This window comes from Pleurodeles waltl, chromosome 2_2, assembly GCF_031143425.1.
Source record: "Pleurodeles waltl isolate 20211129_DDA chromosome 2_2, aPleWal1.hap1.20221129, whole genome shotgun sequence".
Classification (NCBI taxonomy): Eukaryota; Metazoa; Chordata; class Amphibia; order Caudata; family Salamandridae; genus Pleurodeles; species Pleurodeles waltl.
Genome location: NC_090439.1, coordinates 154,410,873 through 154,431,314, shown reverse-complemented (window position 1 = coordinate 154,431,314; position 20,442 = coordinate 154,410,873). Strand labels below are relative to the sequence as shown.

Sequence of the window (20,442 nt, the reverse complement as noted above, 5' to 3'; positions counted from 1 at the left end):
ATCCTTAAAACTAAACTAACTGTGCCTTTGATACTGTGCAACACCCTAAGCTTTGGGACATTATGGTAGGCATGGTTTGTGATAAGGCCATAGTTGATTTACTCTGCTGGCTACGTTGGCAAATATCTGCAAAAATATAGCACAGAGGTCGATTCATCACCAAAAATAAAAGCCTCCATTGGGTTTCCCAAAGGCAGAGTTATGGCACATTTTCTTTTCTTAATTTATATCAATGTCCTCAAAAAATTCCTCCGCAATGGAGGCGAAGATTTAATCAAAAAAGGTTACTGCTTCCTACTGGTACTTTTGTGTGCAGCCAATGCAGTTTTAATAGCTGGAACTGCTAATAGGCTGTAGATGCTTCTGTATGCTTTTAATAACTTTATGATTGATCTTCAACTGAAGAAAAATCTTTCCAAATACATTATAATGAATTGTGGCCCTAGATTTTCTAAATCACAGAAATTTACAATCGCAAGAGGTGAGAAGGTTAAGGTTCATAACTTTACCTACCTGGGAATCCCACTAGATGCTGTCTTTAATTGGAATTTTTTTCTAAAAATCAGAACACTTCAGTTGCAAAGATCTGTTGATTATGTGATTTCTTTTGCTAAGAGAATAGAGCACAAACCAGCAAAGGAGATAGGTCAATTTAATAAAAGGTAGTGTCTGTCAGTTGGTACATTTGATGTGGGAGTATGGAAGTACACATACGTCAGTCCCATACAAAACAATGATAATAGATTTATTTGTATGCTTCTGGCAGTTCCACAATCTTCATCCCCTATTTGTTGTCACATCGAGTTGGGTTTGGGGTTCATTGAATATTATTTCCAAGTGCAACCTCTACTATTATGGTCAAGAGCTTGAAGGAAACCAGAAGGCCATTTTACCAGAGCAATATTACTGGATTGTCTTGCTTTAAATTAAGTTATGAAAATACTGTTGCTGACATATATTAAGGAAACCTTTATGAGTTGTGAGTTCCAAAGTTGTAGTCAAAGCCTGAGAACTCTCCACATTTAGTTCCTCATCTGGTAAAAATGTTATAATGGGCGTTATAATGTGCATAAGACTGAGCTTTTGGTGGGGGTCCTGGGCACACTACGTTGGAATATTATCCTGAGGCATACTTTCAATTTATTTCAAATACATGGAACACATTTCTTCTCATGGGTTACGTTTCAACCTTGTCCACGTTTGGGTGGCATTTCCCACTCAAGACTCATGATTTTTGTCCATCCCAACATGTCTTTGTGATAGTAGAACCAAATAGAACACAATGCATTTTATCCTACTTTCCATCTACACACGACTTAAAGGAAACACTTTCTTATTCCTTTTTCACATAGTTTTAATACCATGTCTCATAAGGTAGCTTTTTCTCCTGTACAGCAACTAGGAACTCCAGTGCTAAATTTGATTGAATGTTCCTTATCTATCCATCAGAAAGAGATATCAGTTCTTGAGAAATGAATGCATTGTTTTTGATTTTCATATTAATTATTTTTATAATCATGATACAGCTGCTGTTTTTGTATATAACATGTTAACTGGTTTTATTATATGTTGGTTGTTGTTATGTATTGTATTTGCACTTTTATGGTTGTTAACTCAGCCGAATAAAGGATGACTTGACATTGACTATTTTATACGAGTCAATGTACTTATGAACTTTGAGTACTTCACACTTTGTTTCTTATTGTGTAAAGAGTTAATAGGGCACTGAATAAAGTATGCAAAGGCAGGTGTATGTAAATATGTCTTCATTATTTAAATCCAAAGGTCAAAAGATATCATGAGCCTAAACTATACACCATCAAAGTTGCTAATCAAAGGGATAACCAGAATGTTTAACAACACAACTGTTAAGGCCACCAGGTGCCCTATTATTAGGGACTAATCAACATATATTGTTCACTGGAGCCTAATACTATGTTTGCAGTCCACAGATATTTTATTTTTTTAGCTATGCCCTTTATCTAGGATAAAATGGTGCCCTGCCCTGGGTTCATCAAACAGTTTAAGTAGTAGATGGCCCTTAATCGTAAAGGTAAATTTGATTGTAAATATAAGTTTACAACTGAATTTTCCTCTTTCATGTCCACCGGATTCCGCAAAGGGATTACTGGTGAGTGTAAATGCATTTATTACTGAAGATTTCCTTACCAAGAGTGGAGAGAAATCTGCAGCATTAAAGTCAGATCAAAGAGTAGGAAGTGGGTATTTCAAGAAGTGGTTTACCTTGGAAGTTTGGAAACAATCATAAACGTATACCTTTGTGGAAAATTCCAAACTTCTGTCTGATCTCTTCTCACCCCTGGAAATGGTTAGAAATTAACTTTATTCAAGAACAGTTGTATTTACCCTTCTATGATGGAAGGGGAACCTATCATTCTCTGATTTGATGAGGGTGAAGGAAAAAGAAAAAAGAATGAACCTTGCAGAGGAGGTCACATTTTCCCTACTTCATACTACCTCTATGTCCTGCATCCTCATGACAGTCACTACTTGAGAGGTGAACACCTCTAGACAGGAAATCAAAACAAGAAAATGGTGTGGAGACCAGTCCTGTGCATCTTTCCTGGGGGCCATTAATTTCTTGGCTTCGTCTTGTTTTTGTTTTCCTGCCTTTGACCGGGAAAGGAATGTTGGGAAACACGAGGTTTCTGTTCTGAGTTCAATATTTTAGCAGACAGTTGCTGGGTCTGAGTTTAAATATTCCCTGGCATTTGTGTCGCAGCTGGATGAGTTTAGAGAATTCAAGACAGAGGGAATAGGATACCATAAAAGAATCAGAATACCAGTTTTAGCTCTATGAGCCTTAGGGTGGTCTTCCTCCAAATGTTTTGCCTTTATCCTCATAAGTTTTTTAAATTTCCTTTTGCTGGCATTAGGACTCTGTGCAATTTACCACTGCTGTCCAGCGCTACAGTGTTTGTACTCACTCCCCTAAAATGTGGTGAAATTGGCTTATACCTGATTAGAATATTTAATTTACTTATAAGTCCCTTGTAAAATGGTATACCATTTTTTACATGGCCTGTGAATTAAATACTACTAGTGGCCTGCAGCAATTATTGTGCCACCCACTTAGGTAGCCCTTTAAAACATGTTTCAGGTCTGCCATTGCAGTTTCAATGCAGTTTTAAACTGCCAATTCGACATCACTCTGCCTTTTATTGCATATAAGGCACCCCTAAGGTAGGCAGAGGGGCAAATAGAGCAGGGTGTATTGTAGTTAAAAGGTTGGAGATGTACTTTTCAATTTTACATGACCTGGTAGTGAAAAACTCATACATGTGTTTTTCGCTCCATTTTAGGATAACGTTGCTTGCCTTATTACACCCAATACTTGCTAACCTTTGAGTGGGAATAGGGAAACATTTCATGTTTGGTTCTGAGAAATTGTAATTTAGAATCCTCTTTAATGGTAAAGTCAGATTTTAAGTTACAGTTTTGAAAATTGTACTTTAAGAAAGTTTGTGTTTTCCTTCCTGGCTATTTGGTGTCTAAACTCTGTTACTGGGTCACATGAGTGGGTGTAGTTGGCAGTTCAACTTTGTTTATGCCTCTCTCCAAGGCAGCCACACAATAGAGGGATTAGGTCATCCCTGGTAAAATGGGGGTGGAACTGGGCACAGTCCCACTTGCAACTGAATATGCTATGCCCTAGCTTCATAGAAAGGACTTGTCACCACTGCATTGTTCATGCAACCAGCATGAAGCCAGGTCAGGGGAGGTGGGAAATGCAAGCAATTCAAAGGGAATTTCTTAGAAACTTCCTACTTCAAATAAGGTACCAGGCATAAAAATAGGACCCGCAGACCCACTCTTCAGTTCATTTTCTGGGTCTGTGGAAGGAGTCTCAGAGGTTAGCCTGCTGCTGTGTACTTCAGAACACTGCTTAGCTTCACGTGGAAGGACTGCTTTGCTGCCTGAAGCCTTCCTTGAACCCTCAGAGGCCTGCTCTGCTGCTTCAGTATTGTTCCACTTCTTGAACCTAGGACAAACAGAATGACTCCGAGGACTAATTGGCTTGCCTCCTGATCAGAACCTCAAGGATAGAAAATGCCTTAACCATCTTTGAATCTTTACCCAGCCTGAGTGACTCCTAACCCCCAAATGGTACCCCTACAGTCCTTTTGGTGGTGTATTAAAGGTGCCCATATAATCAAAATCCAAAACTTGGGACTTAGAAAATGTTTGGCGAATAACTGTTCTAAGAACCGAGAGGAGACCAAGACCAATCTGCTCATCTCACCGCTCAAGGTGCATCCCCGGTGGGCCTGACTTCATGGCAGCTCCTGCTACATTCTTCTGTGCAGCAGCAAATCCTGTTCAGTGGTCCTTCACCAAATGTGTGTCTGATCTTCTGGAACTCTCGCCGAATACATCCTCCAGCTTGGTCCCACTGGAGATTTTCAGCTTCTGAAAAAAACAGCTAAGCACGATTGTAGAAATCTTCACTGTGACTTTATTCAATGGCTCCCTGACAACAGCATCTTCTTCTTGGAAACCGCCTGCAGCCTTACCCCGCTGCACTTTACCTACTCAGACAATTGTTTGCTGAAAGTTATTCTGAGTCTGAAGGTAAGCACTGAGTGGGTCCAATCCACTTCTATATCTGACTCAGGCTTTATCTCAGTCTGCCATATTTTTCAACTTTGACCTGGACTTGCGTGACTGGATGTCCCCGGTTGGAACTTTGATCTTTTAGGTGCTACTTTTTAGCTTAAATTTTAAAAATTCATAACTGTGGTTCTACTGATTGAATTTTTATTGCTTTGATGTCAAATCATTTATTAAAACTTATTAGAATTTTTTAGATTGTTGCAGAATTGTCCTTGTGTTGTACTGTCACTTTATTACTGTTTGTGTGTTGCATAAACGTTTTACACATTGACTCTAAGTTAAGCCTGACTTATTTTGTGCCAAGCGACCAGAGGGTTAAGTACAAGTTAATTTAATGACTTTTGTGGTTTATCCCAACAGGGACTGTGGCTGGTGCTTCAGCAAACTTAACACCCCACTCAGCGAACAACCCAATTTCTCACAACACACTATTACTCCTTTGAATGTGCACATAGTACACATAGTACAGTTTCCAGGCCTACCTCTAGGATTGTTTGTGACTAGAGAAAGACCTGTAAGAATAAATTCAGGTGAAGATATAAATCTCCACCTGTTCTTTTACATTTTTTTTCTCGAATACTGTCTCATGTATTCGACTTTAACTTAACATTATCGTTATAGGATGAAAAATGTTGCAAGTGTGTTTTTTTGAAAGTGAAGATGAACACCCCTCCTGCTCCTTTTTGAACTTGTCAAACAAATACATCTTGTGTGTATACTTAGCAGCTCAGTTCTGATTATGGCTTGTTAAGTTATATTAGCTTAGTCTATAGGCATTAAACCTTCACAATTACTTCTTCTTTACCAAAAAACATCCTTATTTCATACCAAAAACAGTATCATTATTTAGTATTTTGAATCAGCTCACGGGTATTTACTGTATGGTATAATTACTACACTCTCATAATTTTGCCCTGACAGGTTATCATCATGAAAACCCTGACAAAAGCTACTGAAAATAACAGCTAGAAACCACGCAGGAATTCAGGGTGGTAAACACCAGTTCCACACATTATACCTCACTATTGCATAGAACTGAAAGTAATAATACATACATCACCGCCACAACGAAATGCCACACAATAAAAATGCACAAACTTTCTTGCCACACATTACTTCCTCCAGACTCCTAATACAGTTACCATCAAGGACCTACAATAGTGACAGTCAAATTGGGATCTGTCTCTCTTACTGGTTAAAATGTGGGAGTACAATGTTTCTATACTGCTAGATTCATAGTGGTCAGAGATGGTGCAGATGTGCCATTGGGCTGTAGTGAAGTAGTGAGCAGCAACAAAAAAACAGGCAAGCAGATTTAATAGACAAGAGGGGTTGAAGTTTGTGCTACTTGTATTAACAATTTAAACATAAAGTCAGGATAACATTAAAGTGAAGTATATAATATGAAGCAATCTTTGGGGTAATGCATCCTAATCGCAGGTGTGGGTCGGGTGAACTCAATAAGATGTCTAGAAGAAAGCTAGGATAAGAAATAATTTCAGCAGCAATATCAAGCAAATCACAAAACACACCATTTCATGATTTTTGGAACATGAAACTCAGAAAAAAATATGTAATTCTTCTGTTGCTTACATTGGAGTGGGAATAGTAAATCAGAGCCATCTAAGTGTAATACTTTCCCAATTGTTGTTCAAGTTGGAGTGGGAAAAGTAATTCTGACTCCTCAAAAGTCTGACTCCTTCCCCTGATGTTGCTCAAATTGGAGTGGGAACAGTAAATCTGACCTCTCCAAAATTCAACACTTTCTCCGTCATTGGTTAATTTGGAGTGGGGATAATGAATTATCCCCGCCAAAGGCAAATTCTTTTTTTACTTGAATGTTTTTTGTTAGTTTTATTTTTTGAACATATAATTTTGTGATTTATTATTAAAAGTTATTTTAGGTTTTATTTTATTATTCAAGTTTATTTAATAAGTACATTTATTTCCATATTACTTTACTTTTTATTACATTTTCTAAGAACATATTTCGATTTTATATTTTCAAGTTACAAAATGTATTTAAATATTTTCTTTATTATATATCTATATGTGTTTTTAAATGTAATATTTTTAAAGTTAATATATTGTTTATGTTAATCTAATATCAAATATTTTAAATACTAAACACTTAACTATTTAATGGAGCTATTTTGGTCCGCAATATTTTTGTAGTAGATATTTTTGCACTTTACATAGAAAGTATGTGAAGTTAATATTTGTCTCCATGATGCATTATTGTTACTATTTAGTATCACAATATTTTTGTCTGTGATATTATGTCATACAAGCGTGTGTGGGAATACATGCAGTTACTCAAAATAGTTTCTTCAGTGCATCTCTGGGGTTGTCCATGTCTTCCATCTACTGGTTGGTTGGCTGCCTCCAAAATCTGAACGCCCCCTCGTGCTGCTGTTTGTTTTATACTAATGGTTTCAAAAGCATTTGACTCACAGCACGAGCTCTAGACCGTGTTTGACTGTTTTACCTCTCTTTACTTGTAGTGAACAATATATTGGCTTTTCTGAGTTTTTCATGATTTTTTAACAAGGCCATACAAACAATTAAGTACACAGAATAAGTATAAAGTACAAACATTCAGTGGTTAGATGGTATGAGATGATAGAGTCAATTCTCATAATGTGCATTTTGCTATTACTATGGCTTCAACTGAATAAAAGTGCATTCCAAATCACGATTTTGAGGATGCCATCTTAGACCAGTCTTTTTTAGTATGTGGAGCTGTATCACGAAATGTATATTAGTGATTATTTACTGTTGTCAGTATGAATGTATTAACCGTTGATTGCCTCTCAGCCAGCTGTCAATCCAAAATACTATTGTTTCAGAAATGTAGCCAACTGCCAGGTTCTTCCTGTACAGAGAAGGTAGGGGTACCTTGGGAAATGCAAAGAAGATGCCTCAAGAAGGCACTTTCAGCCATATGCAGCATATTACGCTTTGGGTACCCTCCCGTACACTATGTTAGATACACACTTTGTCCTGTACACTTGCAAAAAAGCCCCAATAAGTCTTTTACCAAGCCTCGAAGCAAAGCCAAAAACTGTGGCGTTTCATTCACAAAGTCCCCCTTCTTCCTCATCATCAACAGATTCCAGCTCAAGGTGGAATCAAATAACATGCCCAAGTATGAAAACTCCCTGGTCTTAGGCAGTATGCTAGTCCCTAAGTAGAAGGTCATAATTTTTGAGGTGCGGGCCCTATCACCACCATAAAAGATTTTTGACATTTACAGACAGGCCTAAATCATGCATAAATTTGTTCAGACCATTCAGCGGAGATTGCAATTCCCTAGCAGTATTGCCCATTAACACGGCATCATCTACGTATAAAAGTACCGGAAGTCAATGCAGGCCCACCTGTGGACAATCAGCATGGGTGCGGTCAAGGCCTGATCTAGGTGCTCAACATATAGATTAAATAAGAAAGGGGCCAAAATACAGCCCTTTTGAACGCCCCTGCTATACAGCCTTGTTGAACGCCCCTGTAATCTCATTGATTGTCAATCATTAATGTTGTTTGATGGGTGTTGGTGGACAGCTAACTATTATGGGATATCAGGGTTACATTTCCTTTATTTTCCACAATATACAGTATATGAAGTACTGAGTGCTGTTGGGGAATCATGCTGGCTATCTACTGGCCTGTCTGTGATGTATTGGAAGGGTTTAAGGAGTTGTCTGTAATGTGTTCTGGTGTGGAAATGAGTGTCGCTTTCGAGGTGGAGTGCTGAGGTGAGCACTGTGATACTCAACTATGGCCCTCACTATGAGTGGCCCAATAAGTGGGATGGATTTACCCCACCCATGGAGTTACCAATACTGGAGGCAAGGGCAACCCTAGGGGCAAGGAAAATCTGCCAAATTACAAATTGGACCCTAAAGGTCTAAGAAATTAGGAATTATCAGGGGAGTTGGTAATTACAGGCCCAGTTCTGGCAGTGATTTCTCATTTTGGGTCAGACTTTCAGCTGGACATTATGGCTGCTTTTAGTAGCTGATATCTCCTGGTGAAAGGTAGGAGATCTGCTGTTTTTCTGATGGGGCCAGTACTTTTTGGTACTGGCCCCATCGGAATTAAGAGGTCACTCTTAATAAGGATCTGAGTGTCATATCTTTGCTCTATTGAACAGATGTGCGCTGTTATGTCTACTCTGTTCTATTGGATAATGTGTGCTATTTCTTAATGTTTAGTACTATTTCGAGTATGGTAATTGTCCTGGATGTCTGTTCAATATTTCGCCTTCACTGTGTGTTGTTTCACACTGATTAGTGCTGACCTGACTGTGCTGACAAACTATTTGGCATTTGTTTGCTGGGTTAAATGTGTGTGCATCATTCTGATGAATGTGTTATGTCGCATACTCTGTGTGTTTTGTGTCCTAGTGGTTATTGTTGTTTGTACAGTTCTTACCAACTACATGGAATACATGTGTTGTGCTGTATGCATGTGTGAAGTACTGTCTAATGCTATCTGTTGGGTGTGAGGTATTTCAGGAAGAGATTTGTAGTCGGTTTTACAACACTGAATTACACTACTGGTAGTGAGAGTTGAGCCTTTACTGAAAACTGCTAATTACAATAGTATCAATATTATGAGGAAGCCCAATAATTGGTTAAATAAATAAGAAATCTGATTAGCTTGCTATAAAGAAATAGCAATTCATCCTATAGTGTATGTTAGAACTGAAAATGTAATTGCTTTTGAAAAACTTCCTGATCATATATTTCAAGAAAGATATTAATACATTTTGACCATGGTTCTCGTTGAGTAAGTGTTCATTACTGGATCAGGCCATAGATTGTTTAACGTGTGCACAGGCTTCACTTTTAAAAGTACCAACAAAAAGATGTTCCTAATGTGTTCTTTGCACCTTGTAAATTTGAGGGACATGATGTTAGCTGACGGTACACTGGAGAAGAATGGTAGAAGAAGTTGAGAGAAATGATGCCTGTAAATTCAGGTTGTTAATAAAAGAAAGATAAAACAGTTAATGTAAATATCTTTAAAAATGATGTGTTGGTGGGTCCATACGGTCCATATGGTCCATAGTGGGTCCTGTCTAGAAGTGCTCACTTCACAAGTAATGACTAGGATGAGGAATCATAACATTACCCAGTTCTTAGAAATGTGGACATGCAGCTGCAGCTGTACGAGGGACCAAGAGAACAGACAGATACTACTTTCACTGGCAAGCAACTGGAAAGTACATCTAGATGTGTTTTCTAGGACTAAAGAGATCTTAAACACTGTGATTTACGTGGAATATGTGCAGCTAAAGATAAGCTCCATTAATCAGAATGTCTGGAGTTTTTAAATTTGTTAGAAAATTATTTTTGAGGAGGAGAAGCAGTTTATAGTGAAGGTAGCAGGTTCCTAGAAAAAAATACCCAGGAGGTATCTCAGGCAACGTGGGAATTATGAGATGTACTAAGAAGCAGTTTATTAGGCATGTTTAGAATTAGTTTTTAGTGGGATATTCTTGAAAAAAGAGTAATTTATTTACCCTTTTTCCTGGACTTTGCATCAACGATATCGAATGGACAAGGAAGGAATAAGTTGTGTATGGTTGCATTTAAATGGTGTAATTTTAGACAATGAGAGTTGCCCCATGAACAGATAAATGTTCCTATGGATTATTGCAAGGAGGGTCTGGAAGGAGCTATTTGCCTCACATGCCTTAAAACAAGGAATGCTGAGCAATGAAATGCCCCAATGTGGACTGAATAAAAACGAGTCATGGGATTGGATCAGGAGTTCATCTTGGCCAATCAATTCAGATGGTCCAGATAGCCATCACTGGTTGCTTTAGTAAAGTGACTCTGTTTCCCAGTCAGGCTCCAGAGCCAACCGAGAGAAAGGACGGATGACAGGAGAAGGTCTTCAGAAGCAAGAGAGGGTGAGTACTGGTAGAAACAAATAAGTAGCTCATACTTTCCCAAAGACGACTTTGGGAAGGAGGTTCTGCTGAATGGTTATTTTAGATATGCCACAGCTATCAGGTTTGAGATAACCATGCATTTCCAGAAGAGAACACATTTTAAGAAACATCAGAGCTGCTAAATAACAGACATGTTACCATACCACACAAACTGAATTCACTCCTTAAAACATCAGTAGGTAATTAAAGGAAGAACAGGAAACAGGCGGGGCAGAAAGATCTCAGTGGGATGGTGGCATGTTGTTACGCAAAACGGATTCCAATTGTGTACCATGGTAACATCCAAAACGAATTTGTGTGCATCTTCAACTTTAAAGCAAATGCTATGCAATGATAGCATGGAAAAAACTCTTACTTGAAGCCACATAGGGCCATTTACCACTGTCAAGAAAGGCAGTTTCAAACGTTTACACACATTGTGTAAGTTCTAGCCCATTTTATCCTTGAGTTTACACTTTTTAAAGGAAGGAGCATTCGACCCCTGAGCCAATAAGCTATTTCGGATCAGTTTTCCTTATGCCCTAGCACTACAGCTCTACAAGCTATGCATTATTCGAAGACATAATTGAAAATGTAAAAGTACAACAGGCCTACGATATACAAAAGTAATTTTACCTCGCCAGCTAAACTAGGTTCATCTGTTATCTGTCTTCATTGAAAACCTAAATGAGAGCATTTTTTGAATGATTGTCTAATGTTGTTGAACACAGTCCTCCAGAGATTATCTGCCCAACTGTGTGCCTGGTGTGACACTGCTCATGTGACTCTGTGTCCTTAACACAGGTTGTGTGCTGGGCGATCCTTGGCCAAGTCACTGATGCTATGTGGGCCTGGTAAAACTAACCTTTGTGTAATACTTTGAGGCCCTCACATGTAATCATAGAGCTGGCCAGAAAGCCACCAAGGTTTCTTCCAGCTTTTTTCACCTGGAAAGCGCATTGTAGCTTAGGCCCAATCTAATAGCTCTTCTCTAAACAGTTAACATGTGTTAACATGTGTTAACATGTGTATTAAACAATCTCCAGCAGTGCCACATATACAGTGCTCCTATATGTGAGGCAAGGAGCACTAAGCTTTAAAATGTAAGCTGCCTTTGCCCTCTGACTGGAGAAATAGTGTAATTCTGTCATTTTTTTCAGTGCTGGAAGTGACAAGTTTTGCCACAACTTTGACTTGATGTATAAACTGATATCTCTTTCAGACGTAGGCCCTCATTACGACCCTGGCAGTCCGAAGACCGCCAGGGCTGCGGTGACGGTCTCACCGCTGATTGGCCAGTGGTGAAGACCGCCAAATTATGAGACAAACCGATGATACTCCACCTGTCCTGCCACTTTTCTGTGGCACATGGTGTAATACCGCTAGCGGTATTACGACGCAGAAGACCACCAGCATTTATAATGCGGTTGCACCGTCAGAAAATGCTGGTGGTCTTGTATTCTGGTGATAGAAATCTGCATTCCTGTCGCCGGGATACTCCCCCACACATGTCCCCATACCTGCACACATGCACCCACATACTCCCACACACAAACACACTCCCATTTACCTATGCACTTGCGTCATACACCCCCATTCACACTAACATACATACACAAAAACCACACTCACGCATGCATTCACTCCCCCTCCCCCTTTCCTCTCCAGCGCATACATACATTCACATGCCCTCTCCCTCCTGCACTGCATACACGCACTCAGCTCTTCCAAACTATTTACCGAATCGCAAAAAGGGATTGCGACACGCAATTAGGAAGGGGTGTTCCCTTCCTAATTGCATCTCGCAGTCCCATGTATGATTGTTTTGTGACCGCAAATGCGGTCGCAAAACAATCGCAGTTAGCACCAGTGTCACACTGGTGCTAACCCATTCACGAACGGGAAGGGGTCCCCATGGGACCCCTTTCCCTTTGTGAATGTCAGTAAAAACATTTGTTCTGCCTGCTCTGAAAAAATGAAACGAAAACGTTTCATTTTTTGTTTTTGAAATGCATCTCGTTTTCCTTTAAAGAAAACGGGCTGCATTTTAAAAAAAAAACTACTTTATTTAAAAGCAGTCACAGACATGGTGGTCTGCTGTCTCCAGCACGCCACCATACCTGTGAGGGCCGCCATTCCCAAGGGGGTCGTGAATTGCGACCTACCTCATGAATAATCATGAGGTGGGCATTTGCGACCCCATTGCAAATCGCAAATAGTGTCATTGACACTATACAACATAAGGTTTTGCGACTTACAAATTGCGAGTCGCAAAACCAAACGTTGGTACATGTAGCCCCAAGTGTCTCTTAGCGAGAATGTTGCATTGCACAAAAACTAAATAAGTGCCTGTAGATTTGATATTCTCTTTCTGCAGGAGATTGATAAATCATGTCATATTTTTATCATGCTAATTTGAGGTTTTGTATAAAAGAATGTAGAGTTAGGTTGTAGATTAACTACTATACAATCTTAAAAGTGTGTTCTGATTAGTCATCCAAGGTAAAGGAATAATATTAGGCATCAGACCAGGTTCTACTAAAGTCAAAGGGTTTTCAAAACATGAAAATGGTCAGGGTGCTGTGAAATCAACACTAAAGCTATTCAATAAAAGAAAGTGTTGGTCACTTGAGTGTTCTAGACTCTCTGAGTAGATATGGGTGAGCCTTCCAAGGTGTTACTCATCGAAGGCCGTGTGGGTTTGTTTTAGGTAAGGGGCACCAAAGTTACTAAATCATACAAAATTAGATAAATAAACATATAAAATGAATTAACATTAATATTTATCACATTGATATTGTTTCTATTTTTTTAAATACTTTAATAACTTTAACTTTTCTTTATACTATACAGCGATCTCTGCTATAGTGATGGAAATCTCCTCCTACATGTGAAAAGTTAGAAGTAGTAATTTTTCACTCGTAAATTAGGCCCCACCTCCTGAATTTATGGAGTGGAGACACATAAGTCTACACTTTTGAGTAACTTTACAAATGTAAATGGTGAAGAGTCTAAAATAGTAAAGTTACTCAAAAGTCTAAGAATAAATTTACTTGAGTATATTTACTTACATGTAAGTTTGCCTTTCTGGGTAATGTTCGCAAAAGCTCAGACCATTCCTGGAACAGAAAAAATACAGAGCCAACACAAGCAGAGTGGATATGGGATTAATAGGTTCACAGCTAATGCCCATGAAGCTTAATGAATAGAAACTCTCACTCAAAATGGAGGATTAAATGTTTCCCCAACATAATGGGACAATTTGTATCTCTTAGGTTAAATTAACATATATTTGCATATCTAGATGTTTTTGAACGCTTGAATACAATAGCGAAAAGGAAACACAACATATTCACAGTATCAAGGGTGCACTCATGAACCGCAATTCCCCAAAATGTCAGGGGCAGAGAAAATGACATCACATGCCATTTAACCTTCAATTTTACTTACACACATGCTTACACACACATTCACAACATTCACACACTCTTTCTCATGCTCACCCGCAAGCATGCACACAACAGACATTTAAAAGCATTTTTTTATTTACCTCAGCTGCCCGGGAAGATCGTATTGTAGCTAATTGCACTCCATTTCTTTTTACATAATAGTGAACATTATTCACTGTTATGTAAATAAAAAAACTGAGAGAAAACAAAGAGAGTGGAGCCCCAACCAACACCCTTATGAACTAACTGCCACTGTGTTCTTGGCACTGATTTTGCCACCTATGAGGTCAGAGGACACAAAGGCATTGCCAGGGGTTACAAGGGGAAAGTCAGGGGTCTCAGCTGTGACCCCTGGTCGCCCCTAAATGATATCCATGGGTACACTTCCTGCAGAAGCATCACAAGCGCAGAGAGACAACAGCTGAGCACACAGTGCTCAAGGTGAGCCAGAAGGGATGTCTGACTGTCCCACTGGGTGTTGGGACGCTGCACAGATACATATGAAACAAATGTGGTTCAAAGAGGTGGGTGCTTGCAAGGTTGAGGTAATATAGTTCGAAGTACATGTGCTGGGGTTGACCTCTCACATAGCCCATCTTCATGACCATTCTTAGAGTTTTTTCTGGTGGGAAAATACGTGTTTGCTATTCTTAACTTTGCATCTATGTATCTTGAAGAAATGTATACAGTCAAGGTACATACCTGTGTGGATAGGTCTAGAAAATCTATAAATACTTTCTTGTCAATATTTTTGCCTTCAATACTTTGACCTCAATTTTGTGGTCACTTGATATTCCATCTTCAATATTTGGAATGTACGCCTCTGTACATTTTTGGGTGACCCTAACTTCAGGTGGCTGGTTCAGTAATAACTTTGACACTGCAATCGTTATGTATAAACTACCTTAGGCATACCTGTAATGTTTCCAACTTCTTGGTATTATTCATACATGCTAATGTTTGCAGAGATGTACACCAGCGATGACTGCATATAATGTTTATGTACATTATATTAAATCGACAAAATGTACACATAAGGCCCCCTTCCCCACTGAACTTTTGGAATCAATTTAACAGGAGCTCAATAGGCAATTCTTATAGGTGCAGCTCAGTACCCCCAAAATCATAGAGCTTGAGCAGAAGGCGTCATGTGGGATGTGGGATTACCCCATTCAGACGATTTGTGGGAGGAACTGATTGACAGTCTCTCTATTCGCAAGAGAAGTGCCCTTTGGAAGGATGAGATATGTGGTTTGAGAGAACTTCGGGGCTTAGCTAGCCCACAAACTGTCAAAAATATAAAAAAAATCCAGTACAAAGTATAAAGCATGGCTCACCTGATATGTACTGCTACTTCAGAAAACCACAAGAGAATAAGTACTTTTAAACTTGGTTTGTTTGCGCGGCAACCTCAAGAAATGAAAAAAGTGCACTCCAACAGAAGCACTTCTTTAAGTAGCCACATCTATAGCTACACCAGGAGTGGCTCACGGCAAGGTAAAGTGGCGGGGCAGCGCGCGGGGGAGTGAGCAGGGGTAATTAAAATAAAATTAAACATTTTAACAAAAAACTTACCTCCACCGCCGCCCGCCGCTCCTCTGTCCCTCGTCGACTGCAGACACAGGCTCCCAGCCTGCCCTGCAGCCAATCCAGACAGTGCTCAAAGCAGGCAGCCTGTGCAGGCTCTCTCCAGCCCAGCAACAGTTTTTCCAGCAACAGTGTTGCTGGGCTGGAGAGAGCCTACCGTACATGTGTGTTTGGCTGGCCCAAGACTGCCAGCCAAACACACATGTGCTCTGAGGAGGAGTGCTGAGCACTCCCCCAGCTCTCCCGCTCAGAGCGCGTCACCCCCGTGGCCCTGCCCCTTTTCAAAGGAAACGATAACCAACTCTGTTTGTTATCGTTTCCTTGTAAAGATTTTTGCAGCTGTCGCTGCTGGCGGGGGAGGGGGATGCTCCTCTGCCCCCATGGAGGAGGCGCCTCTGAGCTACACATTTCTAGCTACTCGAACTGGAGTCGAAAACTCAATAACGAAGCCATGAAACAATGTTCTTATATATGGGAGGTTAGATAAGATTGCAGCTGATCAAATTGTTGGGGCCCCAAAAACGGCACATATTGTCAATACACTAAAACTATAAAGGGATGTGAAAGTGACATCATGCTACCTTTGATTGGATAATGTCATAGGAAGTGATGGCACAGGAAGTTAGATTGCAAGAAACTATGTCACATGAAGTAATATCACAGAAAGTGGGTAAAACCATATTTACTTCCGAATTACTTATAAAGTAACGAAAAATGTCATTCTTGCATGTGCAAAGACCTACAATTATATCACTTAATGTCCCGTTGAAATTGTCACCACATACAGCACTAAAATAATTTTCCCCAGTAAAACAACATATACACGGTGATTGAAAATACTACACGTTGGTGTTCTAGTCTAAATACAAAAATAATAATTATAAAAATATTACTACTACTACTGCTACTATTACTATTAGTAATAAAATAGTTATGATATAGTTATGCCAAAGTAAAGGTGTACCCCTTGACATTGTAGAAAAGAAGATGACCTATTTCGAACAAATGATATTTGTTTTTGCGATTCTGTTCATTTGAGGGAGGACGTGCCAAATTCAATATTTCTGCGATTGGAAGCTGGTGAAGGCGACTCCCCTGGCTCAGAAGGGGGTGGCTATCTGCTCAACTAAAGTGGTGCTTCCGGTCCACGTCCTGTTTACTGTACTGTTTTCTCGGCTGGTGTTCGAACACAGCTCATGTAATGGATTCACGAGGCGCATGAACAGTACAGTTCGTACACACCTGGCATACTGTATAAATAGGTTTCGCTAAACTAGTAAGGAAACAAAAAATTATACTAAGGATGTGGTAATAACGTTGAGACAGCAATGGTTATGCATTGATATTTCATGCAAATGTTTTATGGAAAAAACTGCTAAATGTGAATTTTCCATAATGTGTACAGGTCACCTATGACGAGCTATATTATATCCTGGTTGTGTTATTAATGTTGAACCATTATTGTTATTTGCTGTAAATGTTGTCCAAATAAATCATGTAGTTCGATGGGTGCAAACAGACGCGGAATCCATAGAAGTCTCCACTGAAGGTAGTAAAGAAAATGTCTCCATAATAGTGTCTATCACAGAACCGAGGGGCCGAGTAAAACCCATGGACGTAATTTAGGCTTGCCCTTTGGGACCCCTGAATCTGCCTTTGCCACTCCTGGCTTCAGCGGTGGCAAAATCAGTGCCAAGAATACAAAAGAGCTCCTTATGGACGTTGGTCGTCGCTCCACTTTCCTTGTTTTCTCTTATTTTTCTATTACAGTAGTAGTGAATAATATAATAGAACTATTGTAATAGTGTATTACAATAAGCTGGACTATGACCTTCCCTGGCAGCTAACGTAAGTAAAAAAATGCTTTTAAATATATGTGGTGTGCGTGCTTGCGGTTGAGAGCACATTTAAGTGTGTGTGTGTGTGTACGTGTGAACGTGTGTGTATGTATAAGAATGCCTGCGTGCGTTCATGGTAAAACCGAGACGTGAGGAGAGCGTCTTGGTGCAGGCGGCAGTATGTGAACCAAGCCTCGGGGTAGTGAAATTATAGTAGGGACGACTCGTGAGAAAAAAAGGCTGTATTAAACTACAAACAAAACTGCAACATACACACTATGCCGAAATGTGTGCATAGGCCTTTGTGGCGGGTCCCTGCGTGGCAGGCCCAGACGCCCACTTGGACCGGTAACGTATAGCCAGGGGGAGTGGGTGCCCCTCCGACTTTATGCTAGAAATCCTGCATGTCAAGCAACTGGGGGTGAACAGCAGCCAGTTCCAGGTTTCAAGAACGGGTCAGCAGGCCCAGATGGCAAGCAACGGTCAGAACAAAGGTCGGCATCAATAGTGTAGGGCGGAATCGGAGAGGTTAAGAAAGGATGGTTGTGGAGCACAGGTTTTACCAGCCAGCCACCGGGTCCCAGATGATGTTGTTTACACAGTGTAGGGTAGCGTGCTATACCATTCGCCCTGCAAAATGTTGATGTTTAATGAAAGGTGGCACTAATACACAGAACTGCCATTGGACCAGTTAGAGGTGCAGAGTCGGTAACGGGGGTTGCAAGACAAGCTGAAAGACGGGGGTATAGTTAGACAACCTGCCCATCACATCAGTAACCCCACTGAGTAACTGTGCATGTAGTCAAGCAATCAGGCCTGTCTGTTCCATTTCACTACTACAGAGCAATGTGTAGCTTGCTTTCATCGTTTGTCCAATGAAGAAGGGTAACGTTTTGATTGAAATTAGATATATATTTGACTGAGGAAAAGTATAATTATTCTCAAATGAATCATTTATCATTTTTTGTATATCATTTTAGTATTGATGAATATCCTTAGATACTAGGTATGGGCATCCCATATGGCAAATGACAAAATGCATGGTCAAATATTGCTCCCTATAGCTAGGAGTGCGTTTGTGATTACCACCGTCTTTGTCGTGATAAGCATACTTAACAGAAGCAAATGAAAAGTTTCTCATAAACTGGTGTTTGAACTTTTCAGTCATTTCTCCAACTTCTATCAACACAATATGAAAGTCTGAAAAGAAATTAGAAAACTTTTAATTTTAATTTAAGAACGCTATTTGCAGAATGAAATAGTTTTTTAGGGTCGAGCCTGCGTATCGCTTGCGAGACGCTGTAGTAGTTAGAAAAGGGCTCGGAGCCCCGTCCATGTCACGTTAGTGTCTTTCATTGGTTGATGGGCTTGCCTTTAAAAATCTGCTTGCTTTCATTAGAGGAAGGCATGCATACGTCATGCCTTTTCCGGTGGTTAGCCCTCCGCGAGCACAGCGACCAAGTACTGAAAACATACGAGGCTTGCTGTTTTCAGTCCGGTTCGTGGACTACTTTTTCTCTTTTTTTCGCAGCGCAATCTCGCTTGTTTAGCAGCGCAATTTTGGTCGTTTTTTTTCCCATTTAATGAGACACGAAAGGTCCGGTTGGAAGTTTACAACTGCTAGTAGCTCTAACTCGGAGAAATGCGAGACCCGTTGCATTGTAAATGCTTGTTTATCTATACCAGCAGGCTACTAACCTGACTTTTCTATTTGACTTATAAGTGAAGCAACATACATTCTGCTAGAGCAAAATGTTTGAATTTTGGCCCAGTCTCTGTTCGTAACTGCCCCCTAATCAGAACAAAGTTTAGGTTAATTCGACTTCTTTGCAAGGCCACTGGAATTATGGAGCAGGAGAGGACCAAATGATGTAGCAGAACTGACTAAATTAGTCAGCAAGAAAAAGCTAATTATGCAGCACAATGCACCACATTTTGTGGCAATACTACATTATTTCGTCAATTGTGTTACCCATGTCAACATTGTCTTAGAAAAGGATTCACCTCATTAGTGCAACTTTAACATTTAAATATAGCAATAAACGACTGATGGTGACCAGTTGTGGCAACATATGTTGCTGCATTTTTTGTAGCATTTGAACCCTTGGAGCTAGATTTTTTTTCCCCCCTAAAATCTGAAAATTATCCTGCAGATGATGGACTATGTGACAAATGCAGCAAATCAGCAGAATCGCATATTTCCGTGGCCTGTGTGACAAATGAAGCACTGTTGTAATTAGTATGGCCTTTTGCACGGGTATTTTCAGGTTGCATTGTGTGCCCTTGCTTCACAGAGACTTGTTAAGCGTCTAGTTTGCTATTAGTTTGTATTAATATTTCATGGAAGCTATAGGAATGACAGACCGCCGAACTTCTTTGCAGTTTCCTATGTGTACGGATGTGTGTGTAGGGTTCACAATTCAGTACATTTATGTGTGAAACTTAATCATAACAGAGCTTTGAAAATATTTTACCATGTTTTTATTAATGTAAGGTGTCATCAGCATTCACTGGCAAGTTAAAACATTTTTCAATCAATCATCAATTCTCACGCATAACTTGCGATCTCATCTTTACTAGGTCACTATTACATTAGGGAGTGGCATCATAATTTGTACAGTCCATTAAATCTGTCCAGAATATGTTAAAATATTTGTATTGATTGAAATGACTCTTCCTTTGTGCTGGCCCGTGAACGAGGGCAGTAAATAATAAACGAGCAACGTTAATAACATGGTACTCCAGCGCGAGCCGGCGCACTACAGCGATCTATCACTCTGATAAGAGGCCCTCGCTGCCGAGGCGTGTCCGCGCCTCCTCCCCCTCACTCCCCCACCCCCTCGCGCATAAACACGGAGACATGCAGATACACCAAGGGAAACCGGGACATTACATTTAGTGGCACATTAGAGCCTTCCTAGAATGGCTTTCCTGCGCAGTTAGTCCTAGGCAGACAAGTCGTGAAACTCCCCGCAGAGTGCTCAGAGAAACA

At 40.0% G+C, this 20,442-nt stretch overlaps 1 protein-coding gene across 14 annotated transcripts in view; it reads right to left on the bottom strand.

Moving 5' to 3' along the window:
• The window catches only part of LOC138280823 (poly(rC)-binding protein 3-like), a 2,739,176-nt gene that overhangs the window by 623,356 nt on the left and 2,095,378 nt on the right, over positions 1–20,442 (bottom strand). For 4 of the 14 annotated variants that reach the window (XM_069219529.1, XM_069219543.1, XM_069219534.1 and 1 more), the window contains exon 1: positions 15,601–15,799. The exons of the other annotated variants lie outside the window; for them this stretch is intronic. The gene's annotated coding sequence lies outside the window, so the exon portion shown is untranslated. Of the gene's footprint in view, positions 1–15,600; positions 15,800–20,442 lie in introns of those variants that run through there. 14 annotated transcript variants of the gene reach the window in all.